Source organism: Macrobrachium rosenbergii, chromosome 1 (assembly GCF_040412425.1).
Source record: "Macrobrachium rosenbergii isolate ZJJX-2024 chromosome 1, ASM4041242v1, whole genome shotgun sequence".
Taxonomy (NCBI): domain Eukaryota; kingdom Metazoa; phylum Arthropoda; class Malacostraca; order Decapoda; family Palaemonidae; genus Macrobrachium; species Macrobrachium rosenbergii.
In genome coordinates, this window is record NC_089741.1 from 33,499,012 (window position 1) to 33,523,409 (window position 24,398).

At 36.5% G+C, this 24,398-nt stretch overlaps 1 protein-coding gene and 1 pseudogene across 1 annotated transcript in view; one reads left to right on the top strand and one right to left on the bottom strand.

Annotated features, from left to right (window-relative positions):
- The window catches only part of LOC136847958 (breast cancer anti-estrogen resistance protein 3 homolog), a 485,533-nt gene that overhangs the window by 160,490 nt on the left and 300,645 nt on the right, over positions 1 to 24,398 (bottom strand).
- LOC136841743 (protein N-lysine methyltransferase METTL21D-like) lies at positions 7,690 to 14,241 on the top strand (annotated as a pseudogene).

A 24,398-nucleotide genomic window follows, 5' to 3' on the forward strand; every position in this document is an offset into this window, starting at 1 on the left:
CTCTTAACTATCCAATCAGGAAGTAGTCTCATCGCAAGGGGTCGACATGACATAAAATCTAAAATTACCAGATTTCTCTGCGATATTTCATAAGAAAAGCTGAAATTAACGTCGTGAAGCAGATTGTAATTTGAATTTAACCTTTCATTTTGCCTTGGTAGCATGTTAGCATATTGAAAAGGTGTCATGTTTCACGCAGCTGCAAAACAAACGGTATATATTTCAGACACTAAATGCTCCCAGGTTTTTATGTATAATAATGAAGCCATTTAAACATGTGCTCCATAAACACGTGAGTGAAGGTATGTTTAGTTATTAATTACCTATATATTTCTGAAGGCATACTGATTTGGCGTTATCTCCCTGAAAGGTCAAATGGAAATTTCTCGAGGCTAGAGGGCTGCAAATTGGTATGTTGATCATCCACCCTCCAATCATCAAACATACTAAATTGCAGCCCTCTAGCCTCAGTAGCTTTTATTTTATTGAAGGTTAAATTTAGCCATAAACGTACTCCTGGCACCGCTATAGGCACCAACAACACAGGCCACCAATAGATCGTGGCTGAGTTTCAAGGGCCGTGGCTGAAGCCACCACCGGACAGTGGCTGAGTTCATGGGCCCCGGCTAAGAGTTTCTTGGGGCTTGGCTGAAAGTTTCATATAGCGTTATACACTATACAGAAAAGTCGCATTTTACTGGGAGATGAAATTATGTCCACGTTTTCTGGCAGCAGTTTTGGGTAAGGGGCACCTTTGTTAATGTTTTCTAGCGCACGTTCGAAGGGCATACGTGATTCCTGCCCAGGTTTCTTCGTCAGGCAAGCCACTCGTTCAACCCCTAGGTGCCATAGAGAGGGTGTGCGTCAGCCACACTGCAATTAAACATTCAGTAATCACACCTCTTCGATTTATCGCTTACATGTAGCGGAGAAGGACGATCTTTGGCGGGTACTAGATGATCGTGTTTTTCAAGTTTTTCAACTTGTTTGTCACTTGCAGGTGATAAGTCAGGCCTATACACACGTGCTTCTGACATGCTTCAGTGCAGTGTGGGCGCTCCTTTAGGCTAACTTTAGGAAGAAACGCAAACAATTGCTGTGGAAACAACGTCGAACGATTTCAGAATCAAACGCGGAGACCCGTCAGAGCTAAAACCGCATATTCTTTCGTCCTTTGAACCCCGTAGAGGGGTATTTCCGCCAGAGCGCCTCATACTGTACTGAGGGCATTACTTGAGGTTCCTTGTAGCGTGCCTTCCTGAGGCCCCTATAGGAGCTGCAGCCCCTTTCATTCATTCCTTCTACTGTACGTCCTTTCATATTCTTTTAATTCCATCTCACTGCCTTCCACCCTCTCCTAAGAATTGTTTCATAGTACATCTGGGTGGTTTTCCTCCCGTCACACCTTTCAAACCGTTACTCTCAGCTCTCTCAATACCCCTTTCGGCGCTGAATGACCTTGCAGGTCCCATTCTTTGGGCTTTGCCCAGTACATTCCAATAACATTCTAATTCCAATTCGGCTTTTGAAGTCCTAATGGCGAAACGACTATACATTGAATAGACTCCAAAAGACCTTTTTCGTTCGACGGACATGCAGTCCGTACAGTCTGTACACGTATACGGGCTTCCTCGACATTCCTCTTTTGTGCACTTGCGTTGGTGTGTACACTTGTAACTCTCTAACCCGCTGGCACACCTGTGCGCGCCGCCGTAAAAGGTTGATAAATGCCGACAGATGCTTCGCTAACATTACTCACGGTTATGGCAGATGTTTCATGTGGATTTTTCGTTAAGTCTTCTGAAAGTAATTTACCGGACAATGGTGAAGATATCTGACTTGCATAGAAGTGTTTTATATATATATATATCAGGAGATCAGCGCCTGCCCTATGAGCCTACAGAGGCCCAGGAAGACTTTATATATATATGTATAATATATATATATATACTGGTATATATATATATATATATATATATATATATATATATATATATATATATATATATATATATATATTTATATATATATATATATATATATATTGCAGAATCAACAGGTCTATCTAGAAGGAAACATCCTTCTTTGTATAACAAAGAGAAACATGTATCAACAACATTTTCAAAATGAAACTATAGATTTCTAATGAAAAGAAAACTCCCTGTTATTCACGACAATAATTATAAATGCTTTTCATGTTCAATATTGATACGTGGCACGCCGAAAAATATACTCGAGTGTACATTCAGAAAGCGAAGAATGCTTTATGTATTGAACATCTATACGATGTTTAAAACTGTAACAAGAACGATAGGAAACTCTTTATAAAAGACAAAAACATGTATAGATAGTTATACAGTTCCATACGGAGTTGCCTGAACGATAAATTGGACAAGGCCCTTTAATAAAAACCTCGCTTATCCAAATGAAGATTATTATTATTATTATTATTATTATTATTATTATTATTATTATTATTATTATTATTATTATTAATGAGGACGTGTTCAGAAAGGCATTGAAGAGGATTTGAAACCTTGTGATGATGCTTGCGTCTTTTGTCGATGTAAATAATCCTTCAAACGACTACAGAGACACGTACAGTTACACACACACACACACACACACACACACACACACACACACACACACACACATATATATATATATATATTTATCAAATATAAGGGAGCCCAAAGAAACCCCAAAATGTGGAAAATAAAGGCTATATTTCGGAGACCAAACTGTCTCTCTCCTCAGGGAAAAATTTGACGGAATTCTGTCTCAACAGAAAATATTTCACGGTCATATATATATATATATATATATATATATATATATATATATATATATATATATATATATATATATATATATATATATAAAATCCTTCAGAACATATATTACAGTCGCTTATTGCCTGTGCTTTCCAAAAGCAAATAATGATAAAGCAGGTTCTTTAGGAGGACTACAGTAGTGTTTGGATAGTCTCAGATTTCTGCGCCATGTTTTCCAAGGCCGCTTTCCGATAAGCAGTTGATAAACAGTTCATTAATGGTATACGAATTGAATTGCTTTCAAAGCCGCTGTAAATAAGGGTTATTTAATTTTTTTTTTTTTTTGCTGTGGAACGTGATGAGTATATATGAATAAAGACAAAATCCACGAAGGAAAGAGAAACACTGGAGTGCTGCGAGGCCTTTCGACTGTCGTCCTTTACTTAGCAGACTGAAGAAATATAAAAGAAAGTTTACAAAGAAAGCTCATATAAATGACAGATGGGGATTACACATAAATTTTGGGTGCGTTTGTATGGAACATGAGAGTAATACGATAAATGAAGAGAGAGAGAGAGAGAGAGAGAGAGAGAGAGAGAGAGAGAGAGAGAGAGAGAGAGAGAGAGAGAGAGAACTCATATTCAAGGACTATATGACATTCCTCAAATGACAACAATTCTTTTCTAAAACAGAGTGTACCAAGAAAACAACTATTCTATTTTATAGAACGTCTATATAACCCTAAATCTCCAACCCCTAAATATTCACAGAGAAAGAAAAACCACAGCAATAAACAACGGTATAAAAAGACCTAGAACAGACATATATATACTGGTACAATAATCTCCGCTGAATAAGCGTTGAGAGCTCTGGTCAAATGTGTCACGCAATTATTGCAAGGATTTTTGCAAGATTTGTTGTGCGTGTGAGTGAAAGTTTGTCTGTCACGGCCATGGCAGTAGATTTGGCCCTCATTCACTCACACAGTCACACAGAGACACACACACACTCACACGCACGCACGCACACATGCACACAAATATAGGTCTAGTGAGGGTTGTGTGTTCACAGGAAAATGGCAACGCTGAACTAATGTTGTCAACGTTGCTTTTTCCAGCTGGCAAAAATATTTTTTTCATTTTAGCAATTACTTACCTGCTTTCATAAGGGAGAGAGAGAGAGAGAGAGAGAGAGAGAGAGAGAGAGAGAGAGAGAGAGAGAGAGAGAGAGAGAGAGAGAGATGTGAGAAAGTGAAAGAGAGGCAGGTGTTAGTATCCATAATCATATAAAGTGATGCAACTGGATTTTATAACAATGAGAGAGAGAGAGAGAGAGAGAGAGAGAGAGAGAGAGAGAGAGAGAGAGAGAGAGAGAGAGAGAGAGAGAGAGTTGGTTCTATTTTGGTCGTAGTTCCTCCACTTGTAAATCAAGCATGACCTTGAAATGAACAGTAGTATGCAATTATAGTTCTCTTACCCTCTCATATAACAAAGAGAAAAGCGTATTTGTTCAGACAAAGAACTACTGATTTCATTTCCCACGAATCGTATATATACATTGCAATTGTCGTTTTTATCATTCATAGCTTTACAACGAATTCGTGGTTGATTTTGTATCGTGATCAATTTCAAATTTCATACCAGACCAGCGTTGTTTGCTCTAAGTTAGTCGTGCATGCAATGCAACCGCTTTATCTTTCTAATTTTTTGTGTGATTTCTTTGCTATACACGGCTACCAACCAAATGTATATATATATATAATGATTTCTTTGACTTGGTTAACTAATGGAAAACGCTCCCCACCTCACTACAAAAGTCATATATATTTATATATTAGCCTAAAGTTCTTCCCATCCTGACGCCATGAAACTAGGCCAAGCCACATGGAAAATCTACCACCGGAAAGTAATGTACGAAGATTGGCAAAGTTACAATGACACCGCGTTATTTTTTGTCATGCATGAGTTTCACTGATCTGCGGCTATCTTTGTCGAATACCGGCGATGTGTTCATGTAAATCTAACGTTAAATATTTCACAGACCTCCAGTAATTTCTCAGAAAACGGATGAAATAAAAATCTAGGAAGGGGCCTAAGATTCTTCTCCAGAATCAGACCGAACACTGTGATGTATTCATGTAAATCTGATGTTATTCATAGAACTGATAATTTCAGAAAATGGATACACAAAGATTTAGAAAAGTAGGGGACCAAGATTCTTGTTCAGGATTTAATTAGTCCTACCTTCAGATCTTTATTTTATCTGTTTTCGAGAAATTACCGGAGTTCTGTGAATTACTTAACGTCTGGAGACAAATGAAAAAATGCAGACTCAGGAATCAGCGCAGAAACATTGCTGTTAACATGTGAGAAGCATTTATTATCAGCAGGTGACAATTGGGCTTAGATCTATCTGGTTATCTACAGCAGTCAACAGACATTAATATCACGATTTGAACTCCCGAACCTTTTCACTTCAGTCGTAACTCAAAGTCTTATATCAACATTGCCGCGGATTCTTTAACTCTAACTGTCGAAGAAATGGTCAAAATGATTCGCCACACTAGTGACTTCAGTAACCTCATCTGCACTGTGTTATTGCTTTGGAGTTGTTCTTGCAGCGTAACCTCCCATTCCTTTGTGTCACCTCCCGTTCAAATTCCTTTCGTCCATCTTGTGCTTTCTTCAAATCTCCCTGACAGTTGATTCATGGTGCCGCTGCGAGGTTTTCCTCCTCATACACCTTTCAGACCTTTTCACCAAGTCAATTTCTTTTAGGGCTGGAATGACCTCATTGGTCCAGGCTTGGCCTTTGGCCCAAATTCTTATTCTAATTCGTCGTTCTCCGGGAAGTCTGGTACTCTAGATACCTCATAAGAAATGTTCCTGTGATAATACACTCCATGTTTTCAGCAGTTTTCCACTGAGTAAACAGTGCAAAAGAAACCACACCCAACTGTGATTATTATCATCTCCTCATAATGGTGAATAGCTTCCGCCCTCACAAGGAACATGTGCTGCACCTGTGAGCAGGTGTCTGTGTCCTCTCTTTCTCTCTCTCCTATCTCTATCCATTTCCTGCTGAACTGGTAAATCATTATGTTTGGGAACGAAAATGGTCTCTATAAGTACTGCATTGTTTTATCCCATTAGTGCAAGGTACACACTCTTACAATTACGAAAACTAAAATTATTATTTTGCTGAAAATTCTCAGGCATTTTTAATCTGTTTCAAAGTTTAATTCATCGTCGATTTCCCGCCCCTACTTCCATCTTCACAGTGTCATCTTCCTCTTCCAATTTTACTGTAGAAGGTTCTCCAGTTGTCTCATTCTGTCCCTACAAGGTACTGAAAGAAGAAGGTTTAGAAATTTATAGAAGGAAATCTGTAAACGGCAGTTTGAGACAGGACATTTCGATGAAGCGTTGCATTATATACCAAAATAAACATTATAAAATCGTTGTTCTAGAAAGGTCTTTGTGTCCCAGCTGGGGAATCGAGGCGAATAAAGCAAAGTCACAAGAGTATGGAGATTAAAGGCCCTAGGAGAGTATGGACTCTAGACCTATATCTAATCCAAATGGAGTTTCATAGAATCATAGTGTGCCGCGAGATATTGTGATAGACTAATCGCACAATACATATATTCTGAGCCAGAAAGTCTCCCTTCAGTTGAAGAAGACATTCGTGTTCTTTTACCCAATGCTGGGCCCTGAAGTAGGTTTGCATGTACTAAAGACAGCCAGGTTTTAAGTGTTAGATAACAAATGATATCATTCAGATTAGCTTATAAAAAGTAACAGTGCTATGACTCACGTTTATGTGATACATTACCTCATTTAACTCATACCTTTCCAACATTGACAGTAATTTCTTCAAAAGCAGTTATCCGTTTTTGTTCTGTTTATGTGCTGTGAGATGTTGGTTACTTTATTTACATACATACATACATACATACATACATACATACATACATACATACATACATACATACATACATATCTACACACACGCACACAGGTATATATACTATATATATATATATATATATATATATATATATATATATATATATATATATATATATATATATTCACACAACACACATATATACATATATATATATATATATATATATATATATATATATATATATATATATATATATATATATATATATATATTAACACATCACATACACAATTGTTCTGTGCATTAGTAGAATTATTAAGTGACCTCATTCAAACTGGATGGTATCTAATGGAGTTTTTATTCAAAAGTTGGACTGTTTGTCCAAGAAAGCTTGTAACTTTTGAATAAAAACTCCATTAGATACCATCCAGTTTGAATGAGGTCCTTTAGTAATATTAGTATATATATATATATATATATATATATATATATATATATATATATATATATATATATGTATATATATATATATATATATGTGAGCAACCTTGAATTAAAATTTCTCTTAAACCACTTATCAGAGAAACATATTTGATTAATAGAATTTTGAATTGCTAATTTAGAATCACTAATTTGTACCACAAAAAACTCATCAAGTTTAGTTACACTTTGTTGTTTTAGGTTAACTGAACTGAGCTGGCATGACATTTTGGCGGCAAAAGTTCGACGTCTTCAACACAACCGAGAAGAAGAAGAAGATGATGATGAATCCGAAACGTAAACAACTACTTTTATAATCAGGTTATAATATAGATATTTTATTAATTAAATACCAAATATAATCAGCAAATTAGTATCAAAATATTATAAATAACATGAATATATGTGAAAAAATTTAAAATAATTAATTATACTCAAATAAATAGAGTAAATACTACAAAAACATGCACCAGATACTAACACGGATCTAAGGCCCAACCATGACAGTTGACTTCAAAGGCAAATTTCGTGTAATGCCGTCATTCATGCCCGTAACGTCGTCGTAGGCAGCTGGGACGTAATTTGGCGAATCATGTTCGTCCGAGAGGTGGAATTTGAGGACATTAACAAGACTCTCTGCATCTACCAGGAAAATGAAGGAGATGTTGGATGCGTCGTGTGGGACGCAGCCCTCGTCGCTGCCAAGTACCTGGAGAGGCATCGAGAAGTTAGTATATATTAATTTTCTTTGTTGACTTATTGATCTGCGTTAATGGCGTCTCCGCCCTTTTTTTCAGCAGCTTTATCCCAGGAGACTTTATAGATTAAAGAGGGGAGACGCCGTTAATTAGGCTAGAGGTAAAACTGAAAACGACTACTGCGGCATGGTATTGTTGTATAAGTTGCCAATACGTGAAATGAAATTGTAACTACGTTTTTTTAAAGAGCTCTCATTCTTGTTATTTTGAACCTTATAAACACCATGCACAAATGATAAATAAAACTTTAATCTAATTATGACTTATAAGGCTGACAGTGCCCTCCCCCTCCATGGCTAATACGGCAAACCCCTAGGTTATGTCAGGTTGGCATTTTTAGGTTTTTAGGTTCTTTTAGTGTCCTATCATTTCCTAGTTATTTTGCATGAAAAACCCAAGTGGTTTTTCATGCATAAATGGCTGGAGGGAGTCTTCTGGGCAATTTATAAAATTTTAATGTTTGTTGTTTTATTTTTATGCATTTTGTTTTGTGTTTATGATATTTAAAAAAGCGTAATTTGCAGAACAACTGGATCAGGCTCTAGTCCATGGTTTCTTATGTTTTATTGTTACTCTGAGGTCCAGGGGTGGCAAGGCCCCCACCCCCAAGCGCCAGGTCAGGGCATGGCACCTAGAATCAGGTTAGGAAGATAAGGCTAGTTAAGTCAGGACTTGGCATTCTAGGAAAAGGTTAAGTTTGTTTTTGTCTGCTGGAACCTGTTTAGTATCCTCTACACTACGCCCTTGTTTATATGCCTTTTATTTGTGTTTATAATATTTACAGCATTTTCTTTATGTTTTTACATTCATCTTCAATCATGTACTGAACACGGCACCTATTTTGCACATATTAGCATTAAGCTGATAATTACCGAATCAGAGGGCCCAGTTAGCTAGTAGGCTAGTCTTCAGTTTTGCCATGCTAGATTCTTGATGTATAGAAGCATACCTGTAGTTACCTGGTAGGGCATAGGCCTTGCCTATATGGTGCGTGCTAGACTCAATGTTACAACCTTTCATTTTGCTTTTTATATTATGTAGCGTCAAAATTTTTTTTCTCCAGGGTGGGGGTCTGTGGAGGCTATGGTAGTTAGATTTTTGGACTCATGATATTTTATATATCTATAAGTTTTATTGAACAGGTGATTAAAATAGCAGTACATATTCTATTCTTTTAACATTTTTTTCTTTACAACTGTCAATTCAAGTTACTCAGTTGTTTTCAAGTGCATGTTTGCTTTTTACTGTTTTTTCCTGACTGCTTTTTCATTTTTGTGTTTTTGATATCGTCTTAATTTCATTATTTATGTAATAATTTTTGTATTACAGTGGACCCCGCTATTCACGGTTCCGAATTTGCAGCCTCATGTATTCGAGGATTTCTCTGAACATATGTACACATTATTCGCTGAAAATTTGCCTATTTGGTATATTTTCATAGGGAAATATTCACAAATTACTGTATTTTCATATTTTCGTGACTAAATGCACTTTTTGTGATAAAGCTATTGAAATATTCAGGTATAAGCATTTTTAGAGGGTTTTAAGTATTACGCAGATTTGGGCTATTTTATGGGAAGTGGAATGCATCCCCACGAATACCGGGGGTCAACTGTGTGCTATCAATAGCTGCATATTACTTGTACATGTACTACTATTTGCCTCCATATTGCAAAAGTGTTGAGCGTTGAAAATATTGTATTTGTGGTTCAGGTTAATATATCTGACCTATATCCTTATGTGTTAATATTGCATTGCGTATTGTTGTGAAACTTTGAAGATGCATAGATTTTCTTGTTTGCTGATTGTTTGTGAATCAATTTTGTGTAATTTTTTTACAGTACTAGCAAAATTTATGTGATTTTCTTGTTGGCATTTTTTTGAAAAAGTAGCGTGTATCAGCTTTGAATTAAGCAATACTAACAACATAGAACTTATGCATATAGTTGTGTACTATTTTGATATCATACATAGTACACAAACAGTACCAGATTGTGACTAGATTGTGTTATGTGTTGAATTTGCTAAAACTACTAAAACTTTGCAGAACCAGAAAAAATGTTGTGGCAGGTTGCAGCGTTGTGGAACTTGGAGCTGGAACCCGGATTCATTGGTTTAGCTGCGGCTCTTTTTAGGGTAATGTCGTGCTTATTCCTTTTAGAAAATATGTTTACTTTGATTTTATGCAGTAATTTTTTAAGTACTGTATACTAGTTTCTAGTGTGCCCTGTTTCTGAAGTGTTCTTAGTTTTAAAATGAGTATAAACTCATAATAAAGCTAAACTTTGCCGAGTCGCATTTTTTAAATGGGATATTCAGTACGAAAAACAGAGCTGTTCTCAAGATATTGTGTTTTTAAGTTTGACTTGTTTCCACAAACAGATATTATGATAATAACTATGTTTCAGAGGAAGCACATTCTATATCCTACATAAGCTGTACTTTTCACGTGCATTACTAGGATGCTTTCTTATTGACAGATGCAAGTTCATTTTTATTATAGTTTTGGAGTTAGAGAAACTGATAGCTAGAGTCTTTTCATCTTACTGACATGGTTCATGTTGCACCATAAACAGGGGCACTTGTTAATGAGGTGATTTGAATTTTAGTGACCTGAGGTGTTGATGTAGATATTGCTGTTTGTGATCGTACTTCACTTATATTTACTGGTGGGTCTGTAAACGTAATAAAGCAATGTACCTGGATCCAGTCCTCTAGGAAAACATACCATTAATTTGTGTACCAGAAGCCAGAACGTGCAATTAAGGTCTATTTAAAATATTTATTATAGGGAATATTGTTTGAAAAGTTATTTGCAATTGATGTTTATTGTTGTAAATTGCTTTATCTTTTTTTTTAGGGCATCACAGGTAACCATTACTGATCTTCCAGAATTTGTCCACTTGATGGAGAAAAACATCAAGGAGAATCATACATCGTAAGACCAGGTGAAAGCTAAGGTTTTGGAGTGGGGCAATAAAGAACACATCGATGCCATCGATAAACCCCAAAGTGATTCTCTCGTTGCAGATTGCATTTTACTATGAACAGGTAAGAATACCCACATCAAGTTTTCATTCATGTATTGTAGAATTTTTATGAATCTCTTAACTAGTGTCATTATTAATGAAACTTTCAGGCTTACTTTAAAGAATAATTATCCTGCAATGATTGTAGCCATAGGTATATACAAACCTATGGCTTAACAAAGTCTTCTTTGTCATTTGTGGTGGGTTTCAAACCAAAACAGATTTTGATTGAGGTTATTTGTGGAGTGATATCATGTAGCATGACTCTGGAAATCCTCCGTCCAGTAGAACAAACTGATTCCAGTCTCTGCTTATTTGGTTCTGAAGTGGGATTCACCAGTCATGTTACTACATTGTTGAATTTCCTTTGTAGTTCAACTTGGTTTCATGTCTCCATTCCATAATTTAGTCCTCTTTTGGATATCAGTAACCTCGCACTTTCTTGTCTTCTGGGTTGACTAAAAAAATTAACTATATGTACTGTACAATGTTCAAACTTATTTTACTTATTGCATACTTCCCTGGCTTTGTGCTGTGTTGTTCAAGAAAAAGTTGAGTTGGCAAAGGGAGTCACGAGTGTCAGGTGAATATTGTACTCATTTGAGAGTAACCTGTTACTCATAATTACACAACATCAATATATTCTCGCTTGATTTACGCTGTGCAAGGGACATCACTTCCGATCTTTGTTACTATTTCTTTTTTCTCTTTGTGCATGTGTATAAAGTTATATAGTGATTGATGGGCAAAGTCAGTATATGCTGAAAGTGTTGGTTACCAATCCTCGCTGGCCTTTGTGTTAAATATGACAGTAAAAGAGAAAGAAGTATTGGGTTTGTGTACGTATATGCAAGGGGTGCTGCCATCTTCAAAATATTACTGCATACTCCATTTAGTTGGAAAGTTACATAATGTAAGATATTTTAACATGGTTAGTTTTCTGGGTAACCAATGAATGCATATGCCATATTCTTGAGTATTCCCACACTTTGTTGGTTTTGTGACCTGGGAAGGAATACAAGAAGTCTGTTTATGAGTTTGATTTCATCCACTGTGTGTCAGAGAAATCATGGACAGATTCTCTTCCCGGTATCTTATGCTTCCTGTGTCTACCAGGGCTGGCAGAAGGAAACAATTTCTAGATGTTTCACATCATTCTGTTTTCTTTTAGGCTTTGTTTTTGAAGGAGTTTGGGCTATGACTGTAGCTGACAAGAAGTCAGAATTCCCACTTTTCCTTTTTCTTGTAGCTGAAGGACAGCAGTCATGGTAATGTGTAACAAGGCAATGGTTACTTACAGCAGATCTTGAAAGACGCATTCTGTATTGACTAAGAAGAGACAGTGGGACTGCTTGGTATTTCAAGTATATAATATACTTTCCAATGCACCAAGATATAGTCTACAAGAAACTGAATGGTAGCGGGACAGCTTGACACAATGAAGATAATGAGAAATTCTGAATACTACATGAAGGACCTGCTGACCGCTTCATGATTACAGAGACATTAAAAGAATCTGTAGCACTGTCTACATGGCAATGCATAAGGTATGCTGTTGGTGTTACTCTCCCTATGAAGTCCAGTTGTTGGGTGGTTCCAGTTGGTAATTCTCAATATGCTGTACAGCGTGCTGAACGTCACCAAATTTGAACATTTGGTACAGCTGCTGATGGCATAAAGGAGACCCTAAATAAATAAATTGTACCATCATCAGATATCACAGAGTGATTGATATTTTTAGTGAATGTCACCGAGAAACACAGATTATTGTCACGTAGTCTGCCTAAAATGGAAGACTGCCAGATCTGGAAAAATACAAAACTGAGAAAAATGGTAGATACTGCAGTTTTCCCATGCCTTACTATGGATTTTGCAGATGTTTAAAATGGGACCCCCTAAATAAAGCATTGAAGAATCATTCTGAAACTGCAGTAACTTGTGTGTTAGTGTTTCACCAGCCCAATAGGTGGCATATCTCAATTTCGAAAATTTGCAGGTGCTGCAGTTTTCCATTTAGGGCAGTAGTGTTCTTAACAACGCCAGAGGGACAGCGGGCAGTCATGAAAACACACCTGCCAAGTCTGCATTCAGTCTTCCGAGAGTAAGGCTACATGTAAGGAAGAAACCCCAATGCTAGACAACGTATTTCACCAAATACTGTTTTTATGCTCAGCTAACATCCAGGAAAATGCCATTATTTTCTGTTAACTGTGCATATCAAAATACTTTCAGAATGATGGGTCAATTCTTTTTTATTAGACTGAATGAAGTTTCCTCAGCTGAACAACGATTAGGTAAATGACCACACTTGATTAAGTGATTGTAAACGTGATCAGATGAAGGTACAAATGGACATATACTTCATTTAGCAGCCAGTTAGTATGTCTCTAAACCAGTGCGGCAGGGATGTGAGAGATGAATTGTATGTTTCACCTCTCAGAACTTTTCAAGATAAAATTGTTATTTTCAATGGATGAGTCATGAAGACCTCATGAGAGTAGCAGGGCTTATTGGCAACTAAAGGTATATGCACTTTTGAGACTACTGTTTCTGGTCTCCATGTTATTGCTGCTTTGTGTCACCAGCCAAGACAACCATGCTGAAGAGCCCAGACCCTAGAGGTGTCAAGTGTTATCACAGGAGGAACCAGTCTCAAGATTCACGTGCCTGTGGTCAAATTAAACAGAAGCTGTGTTGGTGGTATCCTCTAGAATAAAGCAGGCATTATGGGAACTCATGAGCTTTTCGTAGTTGTCAATATTTTGACAATCTCCACTTCATCCAGGCTGTAACAACTAATTTTTTCTTATCTTCGTGCAACCTTTTCAGTCTTGTATATTGTTAATATAACAAGAAATTTTCTACACATACTTTTAAAACTTCGGTCTCCTCATTACACTAAGTAAACTATGTGACAGCGAAAATGTTGCAGTGAAAATCTTATAAATCCTGTATGTGTAAGCTCATTGCCTTTTAAGGTTTTCTTGATGGACCTATGTAAATTTTTATTATAATCACAGCATTATAATATTTGAGTTTTAGTAATCGTATACTCTAATTTCAGTCTCTGGAACCCCTCATTTCAACGCTGAGGAGTATATCTGGCTCGCACACAACCATCCTACTGAGCTACGAGGAACGGACCTCTGAAACAAACTGCACCTGCAGAAAAAGTTTTTCGAACTGATGGACCAGTATTTCACAAAACGAAAATACCCATTGAAGACCATCCACGAAGTGTATAACAGCGATGAAATTCACCTGTATAAGTTTTGCCTGAAGTAATGGTTGCATTCTCTGAGCTCTTGAATACCTCTCATAATTGTTTACGTTTTATAGTTATCTCGCGCCTTTGGAGCATTTTCCGAATAAAATTATTTTATTATAATTGTGTTTGATTGCCAGAGGTATGGAAATTAGTAAGAATATGAGGCCCATAATCTCAGCCTTCTAAGACTCGTGCACAGAATGGAAGGGCAAACACATTGTGTGGAGCTTGTTAACCTTTTAACAAACCAGAATATGAGAAGCCTGGGAAGGCAATGGAGAATGGGTTTAAAATTCTGATTACAAGATTATACTGCAATCAAATTCATTGCAAGATATGTTTTCCCTTTGTATGATATTGTCTTGGGCAAGAAAGATTTTGATGAACTGAGCAAAGCAGTTTCAGAGGATTTTGATAGGTTTTTTTATGTGAGGGGGCAATGGTGTGAATAACCTCACCTGCAAGAACTTCATTTGTGTCCTGATTTTGACGGAAAAAACAGATGATAAATTGCTGTCAATAACAAAGTTTTAGTAATCTTCCAGATTGAGCTCCAACATCAGCTGTTTCTTCTTCTTCATCTTCAGCTTTGCCCCATTTCTGTATGGGGGCTGCTGTTTGCTGTCAGCTTTCTCACAGTAGTTCGAACAAGTTTGCAGTAGTAACTAGTTCAGACTACTTATTATGCAGAGAAATCAGAGTCTCCTGAATACGGAAAGTTTCACCCCAAGGAAAGAGTGACGAGAAGCTAAACCACAGTTCACGGTGTGTTCGTTTGAAGGCTGCAAGTCACCCTCCTTTAGTTCTGATTGATTTACTCCAGTGCGGGTTTAATGTTGCTCCTGTGATTTAATGGAGTACCTATAGAAGAGGGTAGTTCCATCAGTGTTCCTGTCACGCTGCATTGTAGGGCATTGCTTAAGGAGGTTCTTTGCAATGTCCCTTCAGCCCCCTGGCTGCAATCCCCTTTCATTTTGTGCCTCCATTCATATTCTCCTTTCTTCCATCTCACTTTCCACCTCTACAATTTGCGCACAACTATGAGGTTTTCTTCCTGTTACACCTTTCAGACCTTTTTTTACTGTCAAAATTCACTTTCAGTGCTGAATGACCTTATAGAGCCCAGTGCTTGGCCTTGGCCTAAATTATATATTCCATTTCATTCCATTTTAATGGGTATTTATAAGGTCTTATGCCTGAGCAACCTGTTCTGTTATGGTACTGTAATGCTGCTCCTCAGCCCCTAAGACTTTACATGATATATTAGTATTTATTTTCTAACTTAGGTTCAGGGTTCTGAGTTAAGTTTGATGGATGACTATTTGATTGATTCAGATAGATTTAATTGCTGTTGTTGAGTGTTCCATTGTTGAGGAGGCAATGATATATTGTATAAGAAGGTTGTTTTTCCCAAAACTGGTCTTGATTTGCCACACCAATCTAAGAATCAATAATGTTTTATTTCCGGTCACAGTTATAAAAATCAGCGACAGAGAAATGAAAATGTGGATTTCCATCCAAAGCAGAATCTGAAGTTATCCAGTGCCCTAAATGGAATTGTGTGCTTCATGGGCATGTGACCTTTCTTTGACAGAACTTCCAAAACACTCGAGGTTGGGAGCATTGTGTGCAGTTGGTGGAAGCTGTGAGGAACAGCCTGGTGACTCTTCTGTGAGAGTACTCCATGATAAGATCCTAACCCCCAAGAGAAGTAAACAAGGTTCTGTCCTGCTACTGTAGATGAGGAAGTTCTTGTGCAGAAATGTGAGAAGCTGCCAGTTGCTTTACCAGAAAAGTGGTTTTGTGGTTTTGCCTCATATATTTCTTGTAGTGATACTGTCTTCCTTACAGTTTTAGTTGGTTGGTTGGTTGGTTGGTTACTTAGGAGTCTGAATTATTATAATCTCAGTCATGTCTGTTGTGCTGGAGCTGGAAGTGAATGGTATCTGAGTACTGCCCTCTCTCCTTTCAGTTGAGAGCTCGATGCTAATTTTTTTTTAGGGATATTCATGTATGTTTTTCCTTATCTGAGAAAAAAACTATTACCATTATACTGTATGGAAATTGCCTTTGGAATCCTGTAGTATTAATAGTGTATGATGAGTTCCAGCAAAAGGGTGAAAAATTGGTTTGCAAGACCTGACAAAATACTCCTTCCTTGAAGAACCATTTAGCATTATTGTAGTTGATTGCGTGAGACTTGTTCTTTGAACTAGGTTAGGGCATGAATACTTTCAAAGTTCAGAGTGAATATGCATTGCATTACTACCCCCAGTACTATTATCCATGCATTTTAATACAGTTTATCTATTAATTTATTTTTTCCTTTTTTGATAAGTGAGATCTCTTCTTTCTGTATTTCCCTTTATTTCCTCTTACTTCTTCCTAATAAGCACAATATTCTTTGGAAGCTTGAATCTGAAGTCATTGGCCCTATGGACTTGTTCCCATATAAAATAGGGTTCATCTTCTGAATAATAATAATAATTAAATATTCTTCCATACATTTCCCAGAGGATGCATATTGCCTCAGGAACATAAGAATGCCAAGTGGGTTTTCTGAAAGGCTATTTTATGTCAAAATGTTTAAAAATCTAGTAATCGTTTCCCTTTTAGAATCCTTGTGGAATTGGAATATAAAATTTAAGCCACAGATATGCTGGGACACATGAAGTCATTCAGTGTTGAAAAGGACATTGAGTAAAGGTGGTTTTAAAGGTGTAACAGGAGGGAAGAACTGCAGTTACTGAAACAATTCTTAGGGGAGGGTGGACAGCAAGACAGAAAGAAAGATAAAAATGAATGGAGTTACAGTAAAAGGAATGAGGCAAGGGTTGCAGCTAGGGGGCTGAAGGAAGCTGCAAAGAACCTTAATTAATGCCTACAGTGCACCGTGTGAGGTGAACTAGGATTCTACAACTAACCTCAGTAGGAATTTGATGACCAGTCGCCAAACATCTCAAAGAGTGTTCATTCCAACATGTTTCGACTCGAAATCATCGTGAAAAAACGAGATGGGAGTTCATTTATTTACTTGACAGCCTAGGAGGTCTGGCACAATTCCTCAATATTCGTTAAGCTCATGGACATAAACATCAGGACCATTATCATGACAGAAAGGTGGCACTTTGAATGCAATTTGTCTTTTGGACTACAGAATTTCTAAACTATAGGAAAGATTATGAGAAGCATCCAAGTTTTATCCGGAGAATATTAGTTTATTTTTCTGGGATTTGTTCAGACATTTTCAGCCATTTGTGTTGTGACGAAAATGACACCTTGTGTCCCTTCGTATGTGAGAACAACTGTCACATAGGGAAAATGAAGACATACTTGATAAGGAGATAATTTAGCAGATATGAAGCTGTAAATAAGAGGTTTTCACTGATTAAACCATATAAGAAAATGAAACGATAAATAAAAGAAACCAAGAAACGAGTAGTAAAGTTTTTGGTCATTCCCACACCAACCTAACGTTAAAAATGTGACTCAGTCTTTTTGAGAAAAGCAGTCTGATCTTTTCTTTCTCAGTGTTATGTAAATGCAGAGCAAGTAAACACAATGGTTTATTGCTAAATTGACGGACGTGACTCAGGTAAACCAGGTTTAATAACAACAACAACATTAGGATATCCGGCCGCAGACGTACCTAGTGTCGCCTGTGTTAACCTCATCATGGTAAAACCCGACTCCTTTTACGACTCAAGCGTTTTTTTAGAAGGGAGGGTCGTTTCATCCATACACTGGGACATGGTTTCGTAATATGTGACAAAAAGTCTAGTAATTTCTTGATAATATAGATATAAAGATGGCTAGTAGTAGTAGTAGGTGGGATTTGCCTTTGAAACGGCTCCCTTGCTCGCTTTATATCTCCTTCGCGTGTTTTAAGTTTATTATATCTGTAATACCATATATTTTCTGATAAATTCCTTCCTACTGTCAATTTTCTCGATAAAATCTGCAAGTAGAAGGATGTTAACAATCAATTCCTGCACGAATTGTGTAGTAGTAGTAGTACTAGGCAGCTGTCCTTTGTAACGGCTCATGGAATTTGTATTTAGTAGAGTACTGAACTGAAGGCTTTCTCTCATTAATGGCGCCTAGTCTTTGGGGTGGCCTTATTTTCATCCCTTCTCTTCTTCTGCCCCTTCCTTGTAGCAATGGTAGCTGAAGAGAAGCAAGGACTATAACGGCTCTAATAGTCGTTGGGATGGCACATTTTCATCCATTCTCCTCCTCCCATTCCTTAGTAGCAATAGTAGCTGAAAGGCATGTGACCGTAACGGCTCTTAGCTATTCCCCTCCCACCCCCATTCCCCCTTCACCAAACACTCCAAGATCACCCCACTCTCCATTAGCCCAAGGTCACAAATTATAATTGTTCACCCCTACTTATACCTATATAAGAGTGCCATGACTGTTAACCCAATACCTGTGTTTTCCGCGTGGGAGTTTATTTGAACTGAAGGTGCCAGAATATTTACGTAAATCGTTTGCCAAATTGAAGATTCAGTTTAAAAATAATATATGGGGAAACACAGACAATGAAGTTGAAATAAGTTAACTGGAGTTTTTTTATATGGAATAAAAGAATAATCATGAACTTTCTCAGTACACGAATAAATACAACTTATGGGAAGTGATTAAATGGTTGTCAATCGGAAGAGGATCTTGTTCCGTGTAGTATGGAAGTTTGCTAGACCTAGACCTATTGAGAGAGAGAGAGAGAGAGAGAGAGAGGAAATATAAGCCTTCTACTACGTATATTTGAGACTACAGGATACATATTGTATGGCTGTACCTATACAATACGTATCCTGAAATCTGAAATTGTCCCTATAATAGTACCAAAGGGTCTAGAGAGTATAGATACTCTCTAGACCTTGAATAGCATTATAAGATAGATACTTATATCTCGATACCGTGCATCATTTAACTGCATTTCACACCGGATACCTATTGTATGGATGTATTATGAATGTATCATCAACTGCACAGGAATGGAATGTAGAGTTTAGGCCAAGGCCAAGTACCTGGACTTAAGAGGCCATTCAGCTGAAATTGAGAGTAGTTGGGTTTGAAAGAGAGTGTAGCGGGAGAGGAAACATCACCCAACTTCACTATGAGGGTGGACAGCAAGATGGAAGAAAGATTATAACTAATGGAGGCGCAGTAAAGGAATGAAAATTAGAAGCTATGGGCTAAGGAATGCCGCAAAAAGAACCTTTAGCAATGCCTACAGTGCACCCCTTGAGGGCGAGTAGTCGGAAGACAGGAATTCCAGTGGATGATTCCATTGTATACATACGTGAGGGTATATATCTCGGCTGCGTTTGTTTGTTATAGATGATCAACGAACCAGGTGCTACAGTTTTATATACTTTCTTTTTTTGCTAGTGGACGAATTAACCTGTAGAACGATTCGCTAGATACGGAAATCCGATCTCCCTGTTTTACTATCACAATTATATTCTCTCCTGTCCCCGCGTATAAGGCCTCTCAAAAACTTAAACTGCGTTGCAGTGCCCGTTTAAATTTAGGTACGGATACCAATTAATCATTCACCGGGCATTATATAGTACTATATACGACTGGCATATAGTCCTATAGGACTAATATGTTATTCTATAGTCTATATAGTAAAAATATATAGGCACGCAGACACGGAATCAATTGTAAAGGGGAGATATTATGCTCAATTTACCGTGCTGGCATAAGGTCTGAAATCAATCACTACCTTGCAAAATGTGGGTTAAAATTACCGTGATTTCTTTTAGTCATTCTGCCCCACATAGTACTATAGGTCTGCTTTTGAGATAAATCTTCAACGCAAAAATGAAAATTAAAATATAAATATATAAAATATGGAATAGATTTGTTTTATTCAATCATATTTCCGGTCACGTGATAAACACACAGAAATGCAGTTTAGGTGTTCCAGGCGACACACGGGCGGAAGAATACCGGGAAATCGCTCTGATGTTTCAAAAGTTGTTCTCAACAAGAAAGTAGTTCTTGGGCGGCATATAAATCTCTCTCTCTCTCTCTCTCTCTCTCCTCTCTCTCTCTCTCTCTCTCTCTCTCTCTCTCTCTCTCTCTCACTAGAAACAGTAAACATTAGCGTGACAGACACACACTGTCTTACGCACGGACAAACTGAAGGTTGAATCATATGCATTTGCCCATAGACTGTGACACTCATTTACGAATGAAACCTTCAACAAGAAGTTAAGGAAGTTATAATGAACCGTTTCTTCCCCTTCTAGAGACGCCAGGGATCGTTAAAATCGATCGATCAATCAATGTTTTTCCTTCTACTCAAAGGCTTGAGAAAAGGGTATAACGCAGAGAGAGTAGGAAACATCTCCCTTGGGAATTTACCTGACCTTGCGACTCAGGTATACCCCAGGGGACCACTGTTCTCTTTATATAAACCCCCGTGGGGTAGGAGGGGTTTCAGGGGTCCAGGTAAACGAGTTTGAGTCGTCTGAAACCGTTGACTGTAATCTTGTGTATATATATATATATATATATATATATATATATATATATATATATATATATATATGTATATATTTGTCTTTGTTTAATTATTTATATATTTATTTTATATTCATTTTCCTATTTATTTATTTTCAATATATTTATTTAAAAATATATTTCTTTCGTTTTTCCTTTTATGAAAACAGTGACTAACTTTGTTTTTGTTTCTTATGATTAAATCAACTAGAAAAAGATGCATTATATCTCTCTCTCTCTCTCTCTCTCTCTCTCTCTCTCTCTCTCTCTCTCTCTCTCTCTCTAGTGTTACACAGGTGTTGAGAGAAATATCTTTCATAAACATGCTAAAGGGTCATTGGCGCTGTTGTTCAACTGTTATAAGTCCTTTTTTTTTTTGTTTGTTTACTCTCTGACACCTCACATTTCGTACCTGACCTTTGTTTTTAAGTGACAGTCAAGGTTTTATTTATTCATTTTTTTCGTGAAGGTCAGCTGTTGCTGTGTGGTTACCACAGGCACAGACATTTATCTGTCTGTTTCTTGTTTGATAATAATACACACAGCCACAATAATAATAATAACACATAGTAATAATTTATTACATGTATTATTGTTATTATATTATTATTTTATAAATTTGTTTGATAATAATAATAATAATAATAATAATAATAATAATAATAATAATAATAATAATAATAATAATAATAATAATATTATTTTATTATTATTATCACATAAAATAAAAAAATAATAATAATAATAATAATAATAATAATAATAATAATAATAGAAGATATTTAATATTTTATTCTCGTTATTTCGTGTGTTGATTCTGTTCTCAAGACAGAAATATTACCATCAGATATTAAAACTACTCATTTTTAGCAGTTAGATATTCTGATATTTTATTAGATATTTAGTCAGATATTCTGTATTTAATTATATATATATATATATATATATATATATATATATATATATATATATATATATATATATATATATATTAAAACTAATTACAGTGGATATATTTGATTTTGAGTGAATTGGTATCTGTTATCAGTTCTCTCTCTACTCTCTCTCTCTCTCTCTCTCTCTCTCTCTCTCTCTCTCTCTCTCTCTCTCTCTCTCTCTCTCTTAAACAGGAGGGCTAGGTGATAAGCCACCTCCCCTGTGGCGGGGAAGAACCATTCATTTATATTTTATAAAAGTTTTTTATTTTTGTGTAATCAGATCCTACACTCGGTGCAGGAAGAAGTGAGGGATGAGAATAGGATGGTGGTCAGGTCAGTTCCCGAACTCTTTTCAACTGATGTTGTTGGCCCTGGGTCCTCTTTTTGACATTTTCGAACCCACGGGAGTTCTTTAGCCCCTCTATTTGAACCTCCGTAGACAGAAAGTGTGTCTGTCTCGTACTGGTTTCTGTGGAGTTATTGGATTCCAATAGTTACTGTATTTCTGCAGTTATCGGTTTCCGTGGTCATTTGATTCTGTAGTTAATGATTCTGTAGTTGTTGGCTTTGCAGTTATTGGATCCTGTGGTTGTTGGATCTTGTAGTTATTGGATCCTGTAGTTATTGGTTTCTGTGGTTATTGGCTTCTGTAGTTATGGATCTTGTAGTTATTGGCTTCTGTAGCTATTGGATTATGTAGTTATTGACTTCTGTAGTTGTGTGGCTTCTGTAGCCCATTGGATTATGTAGTTATTGACTTCTGTAGTTAATGGATTCTGTAGTTAATGGATTCTGTATTGTGCGTCCCGTAACAGTTGTTGGCTTCTGTAGTTATTGGATCATGTAGTTATTGGCCTGTAGTTACTGATTCTGTAGTTATTTGATTATGTAGTTACTGGCTAGTTATTGGATTATGTATTTATTGACTTCTGTAGTTAATGGATTCTGTAGTTAATGGATTCTGTAGTTATTGGGTCCTGTAGTTATTGGCTTGTGTAGTTATTGTTCTAGACATGAACGCCTCTGTACCAGACGTTTTTCCCCCAGGGGCTAGTACTCAACAAGGCGAAATACATATGACCCCCCAGGGGCCAGTACTAAACACGGGAAACAGCATAGGTGAATCACTGTTCCACGTGTTTAGTACTAGCCACGTGGAATTGGAGTTCGCCGGAAGGGTTGGCCCAAAGGGTTCGTCTGCAGACCTTGGGTTGGCCATTCTCTACATGGGGATCTCGTGGGTTAAGGCTGTTCTGGACATGGAGACGTTGGGTTTTGTAATCTTGCTGTATATATATAAATATTTTCTGTTAGAACAGAAATCCACCTAATAGTAGGAGGCCACAAAACTGCTACAAGGTAGAAAGTTCTTGTTACATTTCAGAGACCAAACTGTCTCCCTCTACAGTACTGGCAAGTATATACTTGCCAGAGAGGGAGACACTTTGGTCTCTGAAATATAGCAAGAACTCGATGTCCTAGAGTTGAAAGAATGCACAAGAACATAATAATCTGTTACTGGTTCGTTTTCAGTGTTGATTTTGCCATTTCCTAAAGAAATGAGTAATGAGGCCACCATATTCTTGAAACGTTCTCTTTCTCCTGCAAGGCGGGTAACTGTCTCTCATTCCACGTCATCCAAAGTGAGACACTTGAACACTTGTTGTAAAGTGATTTCTGCCAAGAGTAGGTTCCTCTGCTAAGTGGTGCAGGGCTCGACTCAAGTTCGCTAGGCAGTGAACTCTTGAATGATGTTTTTCCTGCGTGTCAGAGCCGTTTGGAATAGGCATGACTTTCACTTCTTGTTGAATGTCCAGAAAGAGAAAGTCACAGAAAGTCTCAGGAAAAGTACAGAATGCAAGTCACTTTCATAGGCGTGGAAAAGGTACAGTATAAAAAACATCCCTTTTGTTCAGAACACAATTCTTTGTATTTTCATAATTTGTTTGAACTTTTTCTGCTTATGAATTTATCAATTTATTTTTCTCTCCTACAATTGATCTCCTCTTCTGCATTTCCTATTACCTTTTGTTACTTCTTCCCAGTTGAATACTGCAGTATTCTTTGGAAGTTTGAATTTCAAAGTAGTGCCCCCTATGGTGGGCTTGTTCCATATGAATAGGTTGTCTTCTGAATAATAATAATAATAATAATAATAATAATAATAATAATAATAATAATAATAATAATAATTCTGTTGCTTCTGTCAAATGAACATCATATAGTGTGATTAGTGTTGATCTTTTTAGACAACAACAACAACAATAATAATAATAATAATAATAATAATAATAATAATAATAATAATAATAATACAATAATAATAATAATAATAATAATAATTAATGTGTTAATTTCTCTCAGATGAACACATCATTTTTCTTTGGAAGTTTGAATTTCAAGTCAATGGCCCTGTGGTGGGCTTATGTTTCATATAAATAGGTTCTTCTTCTTCTTCTGAATAATAATAAATAATAATAATAATAATAATAATAATAATAATAATAATAATAATAATAATAATACCTTCTGTCATTTCTTTCAAATGAACATCATATTCTTTGGAAGCTTGAATTTCAAGGCAATGGCCTTTAGTGGGCTTGTTCCATATGAATAGGTTCTTCTTCTTCTGAATAATAATAATAATAATAATAATAATAATAATAATACACAATAATAATAATAATAATTTCAAGAACTTCTGGAGATACATTCAT